Source organism: Bidens hawaiensis, unplaced genomic scaffold, assembly GCF_021521415.1.
Source record: "Bidens hawaiensis isolate Kalapana, Puna unplaced genomic scaffold, B.hawaiensis_p1.1 tig00018747_1, whole genome shotgun sequence".
In the NCBI taxonomy this organism is placed as follows: Eukaryota; Viridiplantae; Streptophyta; class Magnoliopsida; order Asterales; family Asteraceae; genus Bidens; species Bidens hawaiensis.
In genome coordinates this window covers 239,863-259,820 of record NW_027492840.1, presented here as the reverse complement: position 1 = coordinate 259,820, position 19,958 = coordinate 239,863, and positions in this window count along the sequence as shown.

Here is a 19,958-nt window from a genome sequence, read left to right as displayed (position 1 = left end):
GGTTGAGTTGTTAAACAATTAAGACTGTGACATCCGTTACCACCCGGTAAGGCTAACGTCGTAACCAATGCCTTGAGTAGGAAAGATCGGGTTAAGCCATTGCGAATGAGGGCGTTGGGGATGATAGTCCAGTTGAACCTTCGAAACTGATTCGAGTCGCTCAACGTGGGGCGTTGAAAGAGGAACAATTGGAAAAGGAGGAACTTTACGGCAATGAGAAGAATTTCGAGCAACGCGTGCACGAAATTCTCTACTTCAAAAATCGGATTTGGATCCCGACCCTCCATGACCTTCGTGAATTAATCATTGACGAAGCGCATAGATCGAAATGATCCATACATCCGGGATCGGATTTGACTATTGATGATACAGATCTCTGAAAGGATGTTGTTAATGACCGAGAGTGGAGAAAGATATGGTTACGTATGTTGGTGAAAATTTAAGTTATGCAAGAGATAAGGCTGCATACCGAAAACCATTGGGAACGCCACAATAACAGAAAAGTCGCCAATGATAGTGGGAATAAATTACATTGGATTTCGGGATGCAAATTCCCAAGATATATCAAAGGCATGAGGAAAATTGGGTAATCGCGGATCGATTAACCAATCCTCGCATTTCATTCCAATCTATGACGATTACCAAAATGAATTCTTGCCTAAATTCCTGTTGGTGAAATGGTATCTCGTCGTGGAGTGCCATTTTCAATTATCTCAGATCAAAATAGTCATCCTACTCCCAATATTGGAAGACGGGGAAGGAAACATTGAGAGCTTGAAGCTTTCTATGGGTGAAGTGATTATCACCAAGTTGTTAAATTGAAATTGGGCGTCACTCAGGCCATAAGATTTGAATTGATTAGAGAAACAACCAATCGGATTTATAATATTTAAGACAAGTTGAAAGCAGCGCATGATTGGCAAAGGAGTTATGCCAACATTCAAAGGAAACCATTGTCGCCGGAGAGAGGTGACAAGGTATTTTAAGGCGTCACCTTAGAGAGGTGATATGAGGTTTGGCAAAACCAAAAATAGCTTCTTAATAAATTGGACCCCATGAGAACTATCTCCATGGTTGGTCATTTAGTTTATCGATTAAAGTACTCTAGGGGCTAAGTACTATACATGATGTTTTGCCATGTATACGGATTGAAAAGTGCCTAAGCGATGAGGCAACGAAAGTACTAGTAATAGAGGTAATCATAGAAGACGTGCTTGATATCATAAATAATCCCGTAGAAATAATAGTCGGGAAAACTAAACAGTTTGGACATACCAAGTTTTATTAAGATTAAGTGGAATTCACAGCGAAGACCAGATTATACTTGGTAACGCGAGGATGAATTCTGAAAGAAAAACCCACCTTCCTCTCGAAAGGAGATAGTGGGCGTGTAAAATTTCGAGGACGAAATTTCTTAACGGGGGGAGAATGTAACGATTCCGACGAAACCAGGTATACCCTAACCGGTAGACGTTAGTTACGTCATATGTAACGTCGGGTACATGAGTTACCGTGGTAATTATACGAGAAAACATGATTCATTGTATTGATTGTACGTGAATATATAATTCACCGTATTGATTATGCGATCAAACGATCGATAGTTATTGAAACCCGAATGAATCGAGGGTTCAATTATAGACGAGATTTATGATATTTAGTGAGGTTACGAAGTAATAAAGCTTCGGGATAAGTGGATTAAAGCACAGAAAAAGGATTTCGATTTAATAGTACGTCGGTACGATAAACGAAACCTTTAATACCAAACCGAGCAAGAGACGATCGATCAAGCCGAAAAAGATGCGTAATAACTAATAATATGACGTTTCGAGTTAATAAATGCCATGGTTTAAGTTTTTAAATCGGTTTTATATAAATTTTATTTTAAGCCGAAAAACAACCATTTTGGCCTCGTTGTAAACCGAATTAAACGTTTAACCGAGAAACGAACAGAACCAGATTATCTAAAACATTATCCGGATTACGAGAATCCAAACATGTGGCCAAGATTGAACTTGTGGGTCCCACCCCACCTCTTACCTTAGGCCGATCGGACCCTTTGGTCCAACCTCATTTCATTTTCTTTTTTTTCATCCAATAATCCATCAAACCTTCAACTCTCTCAACCCCCTTGATCAAAAACCGAGACTTTTAACAAGAAAAACCGAGGTAAAGATCGTGTTATGTACGTAATTATCTTTGTTTCTTGAGTGTTCTTGCAAGAAAAGGAGGTTTCCAAATGAAAAAGGGTGAAAACCCGAGATGGAACCGATTCTTGCATGATCAAGTGATGTATACGAGTTATACAAGGGATCTTGGTCCAAGAAAGTAGTTAAAAGAGTCAAAAACGAATTTTTACGGTCAAAATCTTTGTTTTGATGTTTTAACCGTAACCATGAAATAAATGGCTTGATCGTGAGTGTAACTTGCTTGGTATTGTGGTATGTTGTTTGTAGGCTCTGTATTTAGTGGTAGATAAGGCGGAAAGATGAGTTTGTAGCTTGTAGTGGCGGAAAACGAAAGGTATATTCGGTTATGTTCGGTTTTGGGAAATTTGGACAGATTGTTGGTCGTTTAGAGTTAGGTCATGAAATTTTACAGAGGTGTTAAACACATGGAAATATGAGTTCTGTGAATTTTTGGTAATTTTTGGATAAAGGATGAATATTTGGTGAATTTAATGCTCCGTTTTGGCCAAAAATGGTGAAAAATAGTTAAATGTCATGAAAAATTCTGGAAAATTGTGGATAAGCTTTTCATATCATGTATAAGTCACACACAAAATTTGAGGTCTGTTGGAGAAGTCTAAGTAGGCTTTTCGGTTAAACGAGTTCTAGGGATTTCTAGCTCGGTTTTAGTAAAAATGGCATTTAAAAGAAGATTTTGGTTTTGGAAAAATTACAGGGGACTATGTGGATGGCAGGGGACATCCAGGAGAAATTTGGGATTTTTCTAAGATCGTTTAGTATTTACGACATATTTAGTGTTTAAATGGTGTTTAAAAATAGATAAGTAAATTTTAAATATAAGAATTAATTCTGGAAATATTTTTATAAAATTACCCACTGTTAAAAAGTGATTTGTGCAAATTTTCAAGATCCGAGAGTAAACGGATAATTATTTGTGCTAATTATCAAACTTTTAAAGTAAAACGCGTAAACCGGTGAAGTTCGCTTAAGCGAACTGACTGGTGTACAAAAACCGTAAAAATGAACTATTTTCATATAAATGAACTAAACAAGTAAAAATAAATCATCCGAAAATAATTCGGATGATTTGAGTAATTTTAATCTATTTTAATAGTTTCCGGTACGCCAAAGACGGAAACGGGTTCCGCGGCCAATCGGGACGTCTAAACCGAGCTATAATTTCACATCTCTAATTAAATTATCCGTCAACCACTATTTTCGGGTCGTGTGTGACCAAACTCATTTTTGAAACATAAAAACGGATAACAGTGCTAGGCACGCAAAACGAGAAAAACGACTAATAGTAGTTGTGACCTTGGAACTCTAAACGACATCACAATCTGAGTCCGGAGAAGTATTTCTGGGTTAACCTTGCCCCCAGAACGGGTACAGTGCTGGGTTGACAGTGTCCCCAGGTGTACCGATTGATAAGATTAAAGATTATATAAACAATAATTGTATAATAATGATCGTAGGGATCATATTACCGATTGGACGGGTTAACTGATATTGATCGTTGTTGCCTACTTGCATGTGCTAAGGTGAGTTTTCACGAGCCCCTTTTTATTGAACTGTTTTAAATATTTTCCCGGGGCGGAAAGCATGTCTTAATTAAAGTATTTAAGTACATACCGATCGTATGGAAACACTTGTATATTTTTATATATATGGTTTGATGCACAGAATATATAAATTGATTATTGAGTGGGATTGTTCTGGGGTAACTTAGTTCCCGGAGGTTATTATTGTTCTGGGGTAACATAGTCCCCAGAGGTTATTATTGTTCTGGGGTAACATAGTTCCCAGAGGACATTATTGTTCTGGGGTAACTTAGTTCCCAGAGGTTATTATTGTTCTGGGGTAACATAGTTCCCGGAGGTTATGATTGTTCTGGGGTAACATAGTTCCCAGAGGTTATTATTGTTCTGGGGTAACATAGTTCCCGGAGGTTATGATTGTTCTGGGGTAACATAGTTCCCAGAGGTTATTATTGTTCTGGGGTAACATAGTTCCCGGAGGTTATGATTGTTCTGGGGTAACATAGTTCCCAGAGGTTATTATTGTTCTGGGGTAACTTAGTTCCCAGAGGTTATTATTGTTCTGGGGTAACATAGTTCCCGGAGGTTATGATTGTTCTGGGGTAACATAGTTCCCAGAGGTTATTATTGTTCTGGGGTAACATAGTTCCCGGAAGTTATTATTGTTCTGGGGTAACATAGTTCCCGGAGGTTATTATTGTTCTGGGGTAACATAGTTCCCGGAGGTTATTATTGTTCTGGGGTAACATAGTTCCCAGAGGTTATTATTGTTCTGGGGTAACATAGTTCCCAGAAGATAAATGAAAATGTACTGGGGAAACATAGTTTCCAACGTAATTACATTGCTAATAAATGATTATTAAAATGATCTGTCAGTGTTTATTTAAATTAGTGAAACTCACCAACTATTCGTAGTTGACCCGTTTTCTCCCATGCTTTTCAGGTACAACTAAGATAAAGTGATTGATTACGTGCTAAGTGCTTGATGTGTGTAAGGTTTGCGTGCTGGACGTTAGGATACATTATAACAGATAGAATTATGAATCGTATTGTATGATGTGTGTATCACCTAGACGGTAATGAAAGACGAGATAATGTAATTTTGAAGTATATTAATGCCTTCGGTTTTCTTTATAAACAATGTGGTTGATATCAGAGGTGTCTGTCGCATCCCGTGTACGTTTCCGCTGCGGTTACGGGGTGTTACAATACCCCTGCTGCCTCGACTGAAGAAGAATTTTTCAATCCATTTCACTCTCAGCATGAAACAACCATTGACGAGCTCTCTTCTAACTTGGAAGACAATTTGCATGTTGGTTCTGTTCCGACCACGAGAAGTCATAAAGATCACCCTTTGGAGAATGTGATTGGTGATGTGTCCTCCGGTGTACAAACAACCATGCTTTTTGTGTTAGTTTTAAAAAAAAAAAAAAAAAAAAAAAAAAAAAAAAAAAAAAAACGTCATTATCGCTTAAAATTATATCGGTTACCTCATTTTGAAGGACATGTCTTAGGATATGTTTGGTCCTCATTTTCTACTTGTAGAATTTGAGGATAGCCATTAACCAGATGACTGAAAGTGACCGGGGCGGTTTATGATGAGTTTTCATTCTTTCGCTTAAAATTAGTCGATCATACTTAGTTAGAAGGACACATACTCGTATGTGGTCGGTATAGCTGATCCATTGGATCTTCGGGATAGCCGTTTACCTGAAGACTTTGTTTTGGTCGGGGCGATTAATGTTAAAATTTTTTTTTAGGGAAATGAAATTATTTTTCAAGTCTGCTACTTCGTAAGAAGTTCGTTTGCTATGTTTAACAGAAAATTGATCCAACCTTGGAAAATGATAAATATACTGATTCTGTGTGCTTAACTAGTGAAGTTATTAGGCTTAAAAGGCTTTAGGACAGTTATTGTATGTCATGGTAGCTTTTTATGGTGCGTAAAAGTAGATGTGATACAAACTAAATCTACTTGATTTTACGTGGAAACTCCTTACGAGTTTTGCATGTCTCCATATATATCTTTCCGAATGATAGGCAGAAAAGCGATTACCCAGTCATACACGAGCCCGTACGTGTTCTGATTCCCGTAAAGATAGTGTGTGAAGAAACTGCAGTGATCCAGATTCGGGACTTGCAGTTGTTTACTACTCTGAAGTCTATGTAAATGTTTATCATAAAAAAAAAAAAAAAAAAAAAAAAAAAAATTAATTAGGAGTATTGAAACATTCTGTTGCTGAAAATGTCAAGACTTCTCAATCATGGAGTAAGAAAGAGAACGGGAACCAGATGAAGAGTACTTACAAACTTAATCAGACACTATGGGTCGAGGTCAATTCGGGGTGACTTGGGGAAAGCCAAATACGCTTTGAGAATAGATAGGAGGCATCATAATCTCTGAGTTGTTGCCCACTTAAATTTTGAGGCATAATTGAACCTAACTCGTATCACAGAAACGATGAAAACCATCTTAAGTTATTTACCTGCTTACAACCTGTCTCTTTATGTCATAATACAGCTAAACACGGATCTATGTGACAGTCACGTAATTAGTATGATTCCTGTTCAGATCTTTTCTAAAACGTAGTAGTCCCTATCGAGACTGAAATTTAATCCCTTATACTTTAATTGTTAAAAGTTTTCTTTTTATGTAGTTGTATGCTTTTATATCTGGTTACTTGGACTTGATCGTGTCATTTAATTCTCAAAGGGAAGTTTTAAAAGTTAATTGAAAAATGTTCAAATTATAAGGTTTGATTTTGTAAATATAGGCGAAGTTGTTAAACAGGCGAACTTGTGAATAACTTCACCTAGGCGAAGTTAACCGTAACTTCGCCTGTGTAACTCCGCCCCTATATAAAGAATACTTAAGGTCAAACTGTTCATAATTTTCAAATTCAGCGAACTTATCCTCCGTATTTATCGGCGATCTTATCCAGTTTTCCGGCGAACTTGTCGTTTTTCTCCGATTTCTTGTTCTTTTTCTCAGTTTCCGTTACCGATTCAAGGTTCGTGGTGTCGATATTTCGTATAAACAATGTTCTTTATTGTTTATCAAAGGTCGTTTCGACCCGGTTATGGACCTTGGACCTTCGGACCGTTCAATCGGCTTTTTCAAACTTGTTTTACGTGGTTCTAATCATTTTGATCGTCTACACAACCTTAAAATCATGTGTTTCGGATCTCTCAATCGTCAAACTAACCATGAAACATCAGATTTTTCGATTTTGAATCGATCTTACTGTTGCCGTTTCAGATTCAGGCGAACTTAAGGTTTGGGCGAAGTTATCCGTAACTTCGCCTGAGGCTTAAATTCGCCTGAGGCGATGTTGTGGTGAGGCGAAGTTAACATTAACTTCGCTTGGACCTTTTAACTTATTAGTTATCAGACGAACTTAAAGATGAAGCGAAGTTGTTCCCAACTTCGCCCCAACTTTAACTTCGCCTATACAGATTTTATCACAACTTCGCTCATGGTAACAAGCGAAGTTGTGTTATGCTTTAACGTTTATCTAACTTGATTCGTTTGTTGCAGATATGGCTGCAGTAGCAGGTGCTGGAGGTGCTGGAGGAGATGACGGAGATAATCAGAGGCAATTCTTCCCAGGTCACAATATGTTTATCACCTTAGACACGGAAGCGAGTGGTGTGGAGGATTACCGCGAGATAATCACATTCCACCTTCGCTCGAGGATATTCCACGCAATCACTACGACTCTGCTGATTTCCTTACCCAATATTGAGGATTTCTGGCAGACAGTGGAATACGATTGCCGCGTTGAGCCCCCGGTAATGCTAGCAACCTTCAACAATCAAGAAGTTCAGTTCTCTTCTGAACAAATACGGGTGGCTTTACGTTTTGGAGAGAAGACTAGGGATGACCCTACAGAGTTTGTTGCTCCGTTCCGCGATGGAGCATTTCTACGAATGGGCTATTCTGGTCCATTGGGCGATACACAACGGAGGAAGGGTTTCCTACTTGATCAGTGGCGCTTCCTCATGCACGTAATGATTGTCTGCATGTCTGGGAGGAAGGCGGGCACTAATGGTATGGGTGCGACCATGTAGTCAGCAATGACTGCTCTGACTTATAACAAACGTTATAGCTTTAGTCAGATGGTCTTTTACGAGATCGATAGACAGAGAAGAGCGATGGCTCGTGAAAGGTTCATCATGTATCCAAGATTCATTCAGATGATCTTGAATCATGTTGCTCCCACGTTGCCTCAACGACGTCCAATAAGATACGTGGAGAGTGTGAGCAAACGTATCTTCGCTCAATGCCGAACATCCAGCGCGAGGAGCAAGCCTGAACTGCGTCCAAGGCATACTCCACTCTTTGGGTACTTAATAAACCCGGGGTATGTGCCAGCTCGTGGGGATGAGTTCAGAGACCCGGCACCACAACAGGCAGGAGCATCTCAAGCTATACCTGCTGCTCCTGTTGTGTCACCGGAGGAGGAAGTGGACCTTGATGCAGAATTCGGAGGTCAAGGATTCTTCGATATGGATCGGGTGGATCCAGAGGAGAACGTTCAGATCCCAGTTGAACGTGTCTCGACTGTGCGTATTACTAGAGCAGCTACGACGGTGGCTGACTCAGATCTTGATGATGTTATGGATGAGGCGAGAAGGATGTTGGTGACTCAAGAGAGAACATTTGGGAAGAGAAAGAGGACAGTTGATGATAGCGAGTCAGAAGAAGAAGAGGATATTCACAAGTTTGATTATCCCGTTCTTGTATTTGTTCGTGTATTTGTTCGTGTACGTGTTTGTGTTCTTCATCTTTACACCAATAAACGAGTCAAGGAGGATTCCGCACTCCTAGACCTCGTGCGGATCTCGTATCGATCGACGACGCCCCGGGGGGACCTACATGTGGTATCAAAGCCTTAGGCTCTTATGCTATGGTTCGAGATCTGCGTTTTGGTGTTTCTGGCACGTTTCTGTGCGTTTCTGGCCGAACAGCGCCGCAGGCGAACTTATTGTTCATCAGGCGAAGTTGTCGTCACTGTTCGTAGGGTTTCAGCACGAACAAGACGGGAAAGGACAGGTGCAGGTATGGGAGCTGGAGAGACTTCAAGAGTTGTACGTTTCGCTCCGCCCACACTGTCAGGTATGTCGATTGTTCCTACATCACTACAGGTCACGGGTTTAAGCGCCGCGGATGTTACCGTGGTGGCTACATCATCAGCTTTTGGCATCCCAATCACTACTATCCAGCTGACGACTCCGGAGATTGTGTCTTTACCACCTCCAACGCTTACTCCTTCAGAGATGGTTGCACAATTTGTAGAGTCCACAGTCGTTGCCACTGCAGGGTTGTCGGTCACGATACCACCTGCGGTTACGTCCACAGCTGCTTCTGATGTCCCGGTTTCATTCGAAATCCCTGCTGAGTATACTCAAGACACATCTCACATGAGGTTTGATTTCGATGCAACCCTCTCAGACTCGGAGAGAATAGCTGCACTTGAGCGGGTCGTGGCAGAACAGTCAAGGGTGAATCTACTCCAGACCCAGGCTATTCAACGCCTTGTAGCAGAAAATCAACTACAGTCGTCTCTCCTGGTTGAACATGGGAGAATTATAGATGCTATGAAGGAGTTCTTGGCATCTCAGGGGGAGACAAGCTGTAAAGGCGACGAGTTAAGGACAAAGAAAATGAATGACAGAGACGATGATCCCAATGCATCGAAAGGTGCAGGTGGTGAGTTGCCAAGAACTACTCAAGCTCTTGGGACTTCCACAGCTCAGGGGGAGTCTGCAAGTGCGGCTGCCAGTTCTGGTGGTGATGAGGTGGTGATGGTTGATGATGAAGGAATGGGAGATGATGTGATTGATGCTTTGAAAGAATTAGATGATGATATGTTTAGTGAGGATGTGTTGTTTGATGATGATGTGCTACCAATGGAGGAGATTGAGAAGATTGGAGCTCAGATTGTGATTGAAGAAGATGTTGAAGAATGTGAAATAGTTGAAGAGAATGTGGAGCATGACATTCCAGGTATGGAGAAAGCAGATATGGGTAATGAGACAGTAATCAATGAGACTGAATGGGAAGAGCAGCCTAGGTGGAAGGAAAGCTATGCTCAGTGGTTCGTCAAAACGAAGAAACCAGCGGTCCCTACAATGTTTAAGAAGAGTTACAATATTAAAGGCTATGTTGAAGCGAAGAAAGGGATTATTTGCTGGATCTATGATGAGCAGTTGAAGCTCTTTGTGATTAAACGGTATGACGGCGTTCAGTATTTTAAAAGAATGTTAAGGTCGTTGAATACACTGCCGGAATGTGAAGTGAAAGACTTAGCCAGATTGGGGTTAATCAATCGAAATGACGATAATATGGCTAGAGTCATTGAGAAAATTGTATGGAGAGAGAGTATAAAAGAGAAGAAGTTTGAGCTGTTGAAACCGCAGAAGGGAAAACTTGTTGAAGACAAGGATAGAGGTTTGAGAGCTGATGGAAAACCTTGGATGGTCATGAAGTATAAACCGATCCGGTGTTTGAAAGAAGTACCGATGAAGCTTATGCCCAAGGATGTGCTTAAAGACCTAAAGTGGTGGTATGTGGATTGTGAGACAGCAGAGGCAGTGATGGAAGACGAGAATGAACAAGAGCTCCTAAGAGTTTACGATCCGATGCATTTGGTAAACTTATCGCAAGCTGATCTGCAGGTGCTCAATGAGAAGAAAATCTTTTATATTCCTGCTTGGAAGGACGAAGCGAGGAAGTATCAAAGAGTTGTGTCAGTTTTTGTTAGAGAAGGAGTGCATACGTAAAGATACAAGATTGAAGATTACAAGACAAGTGCTTAAAGATCAAGATATGAAGCTACTGGCAAGGGTGAGTCTGTTGGTGCATAATGTCAGTAGTTCATAGTCTAGTGTCTGTAATCGAGTCTGTAATGTTTAATTATGTTTTGTATGTTTAAGCGAAGTTACTGACAAGTTCGCTTAACAGGCGAACTTGTTAGTCAAGCGAAGTTATGGACAACTTTGCCTAAACATGCCAGGCGAAGTTGTCGTGTATTTATATACCTAGCTTACGGCTTGGTTAAGGAAATCGGGAAGTTGTTTGTTTCAGTAGTTCGAGTTCATTTGTAACGTGAGGACGAGAGTCTGTAACAGTGATATTACATCACGTGTTTGAGTTATAATATATAACGTGTGTTCGTTTTGTGTGTTCGTGTGATTCATGTTCTATACTCGTAACGATCTACGTAGGGATTCCGCACCTGAGTTGATCGAGATATCTCGTGCGATCCGTCCAGGGAACCTACACATCTTCGCCTTTGATGGCGCCAACAAAGCATCGGGATAGGGAATGGTTTTCACCTTCTCCTTGTCCTTAGAGTTGTTGGTGTCATCCTTCGGAACCGATTTATTAATTTTAGTTTCATTTATATTAGATTGAGTTAATTTTATCGGTTCCGGCTCGTCATCACTAACGTGATTTTCATCAATCTCTTCCACCACCCCCTCAACCAGTGGTGGTGGAACCCCAAGTTTATTATCATACTTTTTACCACTACGTAAAATACTTACCTGATTGACGTGTTTTTTCGAACTAGAACTCTAGTGGTTCGGGTTTACTGTGGTGTCACTTGCGAGTTGACTCGTGTTCTTCTATAGCTTTGCCACATCTGAAGCGAGCTTACCGATCTGCTTCATCATTGCCTCTGATGACTTATCCCTTAACTCGAACTGTTGCTTCGTCTCGGTTTTATGATCAGTCATGACATTCAACAATGCATCAAACTTTGAGTGCGCCAGCTCATCTGAATTCCCCGAAGACCCTTTCTTCTGATCCTGATTACCCGAAGAATTACCACCCGGTTACCGTCTCTGTTATACCCCCGATTCTGATTATTCGAACCCTGCTGATAACCGCTCTAGCAGTAATTACCCTGCGATATGTTCTAGCTCAATCCCTGATAGTTCAGGTTTAACTGAGAAGACGTGTTCCCGTAACGAAAGTTCGGGTGGTTTCCTCAGGCCCTGGTGATATGTGCTCGAATTGAACCCTTGGCCTTTGGAGTCCCCGTAAGCATAATTGACTTCCTCGGTATCATCCTCCTAGTCATTATAAAACTCGGGGCAATTTTCTGCCTTATGCCCGAGTTCATCACAATATTCACAAACCGGGAATTTAACACCGACTTTCCTGACTTCTTTCTTTTTACCCTTTCTATACCCAGCCAGTTCACGCTCTAACTCAGTAATTCTTTCAGACTCACTCGTGACTGACTTAACTGACCTGGAAGAATTACCACGTCTTCGTCTTTTAGTTGATGCTTTAGATTTCGAGTCTTCACACATAAACTCTAGAAAATCCCAATCATCTTCCTCAGGCTAATTCAACAACTGACCATTAAACGAGGCCTTAAATGCTTTCGATCCTCGTATGTCAACCCATCAACAAAGCACTTTACCAGTTCCCGCAGTTCGATTTGGTGATGTGGGCATTTCCTGATCATGTCTTTATACCTGGTAAAGGCTTCATGAAATAACTCACCAGATAATTGTGAAAAGTTGCGAATGTCTGAACGGGCCTCGGTAGTCTTCGACTGTGAATAAAACTCATTTAGAAACACCTGCTGCATCTCGGCCCAATTTCTGATACTGTGCATCGGTAGCGAATTAAACCAGAGTTTTGCTTTATCTTTTAGAGAAAACTGGAATAATCGCAACCGGACTTCGTCCTGATCAAATGTACCATCACCAATAGACCCGCTAATAGCCGAAAAATCAGTCAAGTGCGAATACGGGTCTTCCGAAGCCATCCCGTGGAAATGAGGAACGATGTTAATGTAAGATGGCTGGGACTTGAAAGTTTGTTGTCCCTGCACTCGTTCCTTTTGGACCAACGGGGATGCTCCGTCCGAGATAGCCGGTCTGAACCGACTGTTAACACCATAAACTGGGGCCATATAATTCCTCCTAAGCCCCCCGGGGTTTCCTAAACCGCCCCGGTTAACCTGAATACCACGAACTCTTTCGGATCGTTCCGCCCGATTCACCCTATCTCGACCCCTTCCATTTATGTTAACTGCTTCAGCCCGTCTTCGATTAACTGGCTCTTCTACCTCTTCATCCCCATTATCATCACCCACATCTTCCAGCTCAAAAACATCATTCCCGGGTTCAAATGCCCGATTACCTCTAACCCACCGATCTACCTCATCCTCAACTTCAAAATCCTCGTTCGCATCATTATTATTTCCCCCTCTTCTTCATCTTCTGTCCGAATACTCGGTTGAACATCATCAATATTTATCCGAACTCTGCGCTTAGGGTTATTATTTGGAGCTGATGGTCCGGCTTGGTCAAAGTTTAAGTTTAGGTTTCGGTTTAGGTTGCGGTTTCAATGTCGGGTTCTGGAGGCACGAGCTGAGTGATTTTGGTCATTTTGGTTATTGAAGTTTAGTGGGTCAGGTATGTTTTCTGGGTGAAACGCGTTATTTTGTGGGAGTGGGTCTTGGTTTTGGTTATTGTTCTTGTTCTGGTTTTCGTGTTGGTTCTGGTTCTGGTTTTGGTTCTAGTTCTGGTCTTCCATTTCTGAATTTCTGTTTTGTACTCGGTTCTGCCGAGCTAACCTCTCGATTTCGGGCTCGTAAATTAACGGAGACTGTCGGGCCGAATGGCGGGTGCGCATTGACCTGTAATCTGCACAAATAACACAACCCGCGTAAAATACAGAAAAATAAAATAAAAAATAAAAAATAAAATTAAAACTAAAATAAACACAAAAATCGATTGACACGAAAGACACTAAGCGCACTAACTCCCCGGCAACGACGCCATTTTGATGACCGTCGTTTGAGTCAATCAAAAACCTAATTATTCTAAATAGTTAGAGCAAGTAGGGTATCATATCACAAGGATATGTGGTCAATGTATTCGTGTAACAGATTTCTAATCATGAAGTGAATGATTTTTAGTGCTGATCACACAAGCAATAGTTTGAATTTAGAGAACTAAGAAAACGAAGAAGTAAACGAGTATTAAGCAGTTAAAAAACAAATCACACCCAGGAATTCAAGTAAGCAACCAACAGTTATCTCATGCAACCTAACAGATTAATTATTAATGATTAACTGAAAACTAGTCAATCAGACAAAACCTTAGACATCAACAATCACTTTACACATGACAATGGTTATCAGACAGTCCTTGCCAGTGTGACTCTATTAAGGGAATTCTTATGTTTTATCGTATTTAATCTAACCAAACAGTTATATGACTAATTATCTAGCAACTGGTAACAGATCGTTCAGACCAACATAAACCTAAACCGACTGAACACTCAGAAATACCAAACGTCAATAATCATATATCAATCATCAATAATAATACACAAGTGTTCTTAATCACATGAGAAAAACTGTAAAGATTACAAACTATACATCCCGGGTGCGATTCTAGGAGATTAGCCGAGCCGTGACATCATCAAATCTTCGATACGAATGATATGGATCATGCGGGAGGTCTTGGCACAAGCTATGGTGATGGAAATCGCCTCTTGGAGCTGCAGGAATCGCCTTTGGTTCGTCAAAACGGAGCTAGGGTTTTTTAGAATGAAAGATATTATTTAAACTTAAAATTCCCGTCTGCACCCCCCATCGCGATACGCGATGGGGTCTTCAATGGTCCATCGCGTATCACGATGGATCAGAAAGTCAACAATCTTTTTAAACCCATAGCGATACGCTATGGGCCTTCTGCCAAGCCCATCGCGTATCGAGATGGGCCGTGTCATCAGCAAACTTCATAACACGTCCTCTTTTCACGTGCTAGTCATCCTGGGACTTTATACCATGTCACAACATGTCCAAATTATGCACTTTAACATCTGTGACCTGAAATCCAATAATACACGCTTGAAGTATCGAAAGTTCTAGAATAAACTATTAAAACTAGATAATAAACGAACTAAAACATATACAAAATAACCGACCATCAATCGGGAATAATGAATCTTGCAAAATACACTTGCTTTCTTTCTCAACTGGAACCAATGATTGTCCGCATGGCGCTTGAAGATTCATCTTGGGTAGAAGTAATGCAAGAAGAGTTGCAACAGTGTAATCGACTAGGTGTTTGGGATCTTATTGATAAGCCTGATAGAGTTAAGAAGCCTATTCCGACCAAATGGGTCTTTAAATGTAAGAAGGATGACTGTGGGGCCATCGTCAGAAATAAAGCACGTTTGGTTGTGCAAGGGTTTTATTAGCAAGAAAGTGTAGACTACACAGAATTATATGCTCCTGTTGCAATATTAGAAGCTATACGAATATTTTTGGCCTATGCAGCTTTCAAGAATATTAAATTTATCAAATGGAGATCAAGAGTATGTTTCTCAATAGGGAACTTCATGGAGAGGTGTTCGTGAAACAACCTCCTGGTTTTGAAGATCTGGACTATCCTGACCGTTTTTATCGTTTAAACAAGGCTCTTTATGGTCTACACCAAGCACCGAGAGCTTGGTACGACAAGCTTGCTGACCATCTGACGGATAGTGTTTTCAAACGAGGGACTGTGGATTGTACTCTTTTCTTCAAGACTGTCGGAGAAGATTTGCTCCTCGTCCAGATATATGTTGATGGCATCAAATTTGGTTCTACAAACGACAAGCTGTCTAAGGATTTTGAGAAGTCAATACAGAAGAAATTCGGATGAGCTCGATGGGGGAGATGAATTTCTTCTTAGTGTTGCAGGTTCATCAGTTTGACGGTGGAATCTTTATACATTAGACAAAATATGTGAACGACGTCTTGAGCCGATTCAAGATAACTGCCGGAAAAATCACTAAGACACCTCTACCCTTGGGTCACAATTTCACTGGACGAATTGGAGGATACCGTTGATCCTACCCTATACCGATCTATAATAGGTTCTTTAATGTATCTAACTGTTTCTCGTCATAATATCATGTTTGCTGTTTGTTTATGTGTCAGGTACCAATCGAGTCCCCGAGTGACTCATCTGGTGGCGGTTAAACGTATACTTCACTATCTGAGGGGTAATCCTGCCACCGGGTTATGGTATCCCAAAGATGATAACTTTGATCTCACTGTGGTTTCCAATTCGGACTTTGGAGGAAGATCAACTTCAAGTCAACTACGTCGGGTTGTCAATTTCTAGGAAGCCGGCTTGTTTCCTTGCAGTGTAAGAAGCGGACAATGGTGTCCACTTCAACCGTAGAAGCAGCGTATGTGGCTTCCTCGAGTTGTTGATCGTAGGCTCGTTACTAGTTTTAAGTTATGATTGATTCGTTAAATTTTGAATTAATGAATGGGTTCATTCGTGTGTCTTGTGTTGTGTGAAAATCTGTCCTTTATAATGAAGAGTGGTTGAATGAATTGTTTATTCGTTCACATTCGATTACCAACTTCATCTTAACGAAACTCTGCCCAAACTTTCTAAAATTTTCAACCTTCATGGAATCATGTTTTTTTTATCAGTTAAGATACCTTAGGTAAAAAAATGATACAAACGCAATCAGTTTTGTTGATTTTCGTTAACATATAATGGGTTAATTAATTGATTGTTTAACTGTGTATGCTTATCAATCAAATGAACCTGTAACACACCATGTATTAAGGTTTAGTTGATTAGGGTCAATATACGATAGTTATGAGAGCCTATTAATACCATTTTTACACTTATTCGTCTTGTTTCATGGATTAATTGTAAATCTGATGCATGTTGACTATCAATATTCATACTAATTTTGACTTGGATTATTTTGAGTTAAAGTTGGATAATTATTGTTGCTTATTCGTTGTACTCAAAGAATGTTTGTTCATTCGTGTCTGATTCATACGAATGAACTCATTCGTTGACACTTTATAACGAATCGGCCATATTCGTGTGTGTTTATAACGAATGACTTTTTCATTCGTATTACAAAATTTATGAATGTGTTTATTCATTCATTATGTCTTCATTCGTTTTGATAAGACAACGAATCAATGCATTCGGTATAACGAATGAAGCCATTCGCTATAACGAATGAGTTAGAAAATGACAAATGATAATTGATCAAATCTATTTTCATTAAGTATTTTATGAAAATATGATTTTTTTTTAAGTTTGATTTACTAATCTTTGTGTTTTTGTGACTATAGCAATGGCTGACGAGATGATTAAAGATGCCCCAGCTGTTGATCCACAAACTAATGCACCACAAGAACAACCTCTTGCACAGCAACAACAAGCTCAAGCTGCTCCTGATTTAGCATATGACAAGAAGCACAATATTTGTGCGTTTGTGTAGGATAACTTTGTCGATCAAGACGTTTTCGCCGATATCATTGCGTTCTTACTCCGATCAAGGATCTACCACGCTATAACCGCTAATGTCCCTATACATTTTAGCGTGATCCGTCTTTTTGGGATTCGGCTAAGTATGTGGAGTGAGAAAATCACATCTTTGCGGTGATTAACAAGACGACTATCAACATCACTCCTGGTGTAATACATCGGGTGATGAGGTTTACTGGTAACATGGACATGCCATGTGAATTCAATAAGGCTCTGATCTATGGATTATTTCATAGACTATTCTATATGGAGACCTGGATCGTTCGCAATATAACAAGGCGTACATGTGTGCTCCATACAAGTACTTATTACATGTTTGGATCCACTACCTTAGGGGAAGAAAGGGTGGTTATGACGAATGTCGGATAATTCTTCAATCCGCATTTGTTGCTCTTATATTGAACAAACCGTTCAATTTCTTTAAGCTCATCTTCTACCATTTGAAGGATAATTGTCTAGTTAAGAATCGCCGCAACAAGTTTTTGATGTACCCGTGATTCGTGCAGCAAATTATACAAGATCTGGTTCCTGATCTTGAAATTGATCAGACACTGAAGGATGATGTGTTGAAGCTTGATCACATGACGACCGATACAATGAAAAGGATGAAGACTTTTCGGTAACATTCGCCTGAGGATCGTCCAAGGACCAAACGTCTAATTGGTCATCTGATAAGTCCAGATTATGTATGTCCTTCTAATGACCTTTGGATCAATGGAGATTCGGATTTTGAACGGGAAGAGGGCCCAAGTGGGAACATGGGTGTTGACGAGGATGAAAATGATGGAGATGGTGGGAACGGAGGTGATGGACGATGATATAATGCTAATATATATGGTTCCCTTGTATATTTTATTCAATATTTAATTATTATTTTTTCGTTTATAGTCAAGATTTGTATACTACTAACATTATTATGTTTCGTTGGTTCCGGGAGTTGATCGTGGTTAAAAGGGCGAAAACAAGTTAAAACGAGAAGCCGGAACGTTTTAGGAAGGAACCGGAAGAAGAACAGGTCAGACCAGGCCGGTCGAACCGGTCCCCCTATTCCCATGCGCCGTGCCGCGTGACCATGGGGGCACATCATGTCCGCGCGGCCCCTAGACTAAGATTTTCCAGACAATTTTCATTTTTTGTTTAGTGTTGGGCCCTGTTTCAGTATATACACATCCCTAACGTTAACCTGAACAATACCCTACAGCCACCGGACGAATTTGGAATTTACGTGAGCTATTATTCGAGATTCTTGGCGGTTTTGAAGGCAAGAGAGCATCCGGTGAAGAGTTAGACGTTCAAAAGTGAAGATTACAGGTTTTTATCACCTTTGATTTTCCGTTCTTTATTATTTCACCATGTTTTCGTATTTATTTACTTTTGTTTAATTTTGATTACATAATGCTAGGCTAAACTCTATAAACTACGTAGGTCATAATGAACCTTTGTTTGGTAAGATTTTAATTGGGATTACGTTCGTTATAGATTTTATTTTTTAAGTAAATTGCTGAATTTGATTTAATTGATGCGTATTATTACTTGGTTTTATTTGCTTAGGTCTATTATTTCACATCACCCTTGTTGATTGTTTCATAGGATATGGTTTTGTTAGGTCATTTACTGTGTTTTCTTGACTAGTTTGTGATTGATATGCATTAAAATCATAGAAACAATAAAACTAATCAAATAAATAAAAGTGAGTTGCTAGCCTAGAAAGCTGTAAGGGGATAGGTTATTGATAGATCTTTGTTGGTCAGGATTGCTAGATTTAGTTCTTCGTAAGGAGTCTGTCTAAGTTTGATTGTCAACTTAGTCTAATAAGTTAATTGAGTTTGCTTAGCTATCTTTGGTTTTCGCGATGTAAGGTAGGATTTCACTACAAAGATACTTAAGCATAAACAATTAAATAACCGTAAGGAAGTTTAATTCATAAAACTAGTGTGTCTTAAAACTTGTTTGAAACTCATAGGTGTCTTCTTGAAGGGTCAAGGTCCTTGTTCGGGTTTTATTTCAAGAGTTTATTTTACGATCCCAGTTCTATAACTCAATTTTCCTAGTTAATTGATAGTCGTAACTTAGGTGATTCTAGCCTAGGTAGTTACTTTCATCATCTGAATTAATCTAAGTAATTTACTAGTTTATTCAATATTTTATTTAATTAGGTTTTAAGAGTTTATTAATTAAATAATTAATTAGGGTTTAAGTATTCATTATAGTTTATTATTATTTAAATAATTAGGGTTAAGTTTTAGTTCAATATTAATTAATTTTAAATCCCCCCTTTTAATAATAATATTTAAATAGTCGTGTCATTTAGTTGAGTCTAATTAGCTAGTTACGTAATTTAAAGAGTATCGTGAGTCGACCGGTACACTTGTCGGTTAGTAGTTTAAGAGTCTAGAGTATTACTTAGTGTCTAGATTAGTATATTTTAGTTTCTAAATTGTTTGACTACTTTTAGCACATCAAGTTTTTGGCGCCGTTGCCGGGGAACTCTTGGCGATTGCGTTATTATCTTTGATTAGACTTTACTTGCTACATACGTGCTATTTGTTTTATTTTCATTCGATTCGTATGAGTCTAATTTTAATTTTATGTTTATTTTTGTTTAAATTTTTATTTTTTTTAGTCTACTTACTTGGTCTGTTGCGTTTTTCAGGTATATGCCACATCTTCGTTCACAAGGACCACCACTGGATAATCTTAGCTTTCCTTCGTTGAAGACCAAGGGTAGTTCGTCATAAGAGAAACAATCGTCTGAAGCTCGTTCTACACCACATAGTTCACCACCAGAAAGTCCGAGAAGTCGACCAGAAGTCTAAATGGTCGTTGATAGAAAAGTTGTTGTACAAGCCTTCTATGGCTTAACCGGAAACCAGTCGTGCATCATTATTCTCGAGATTAA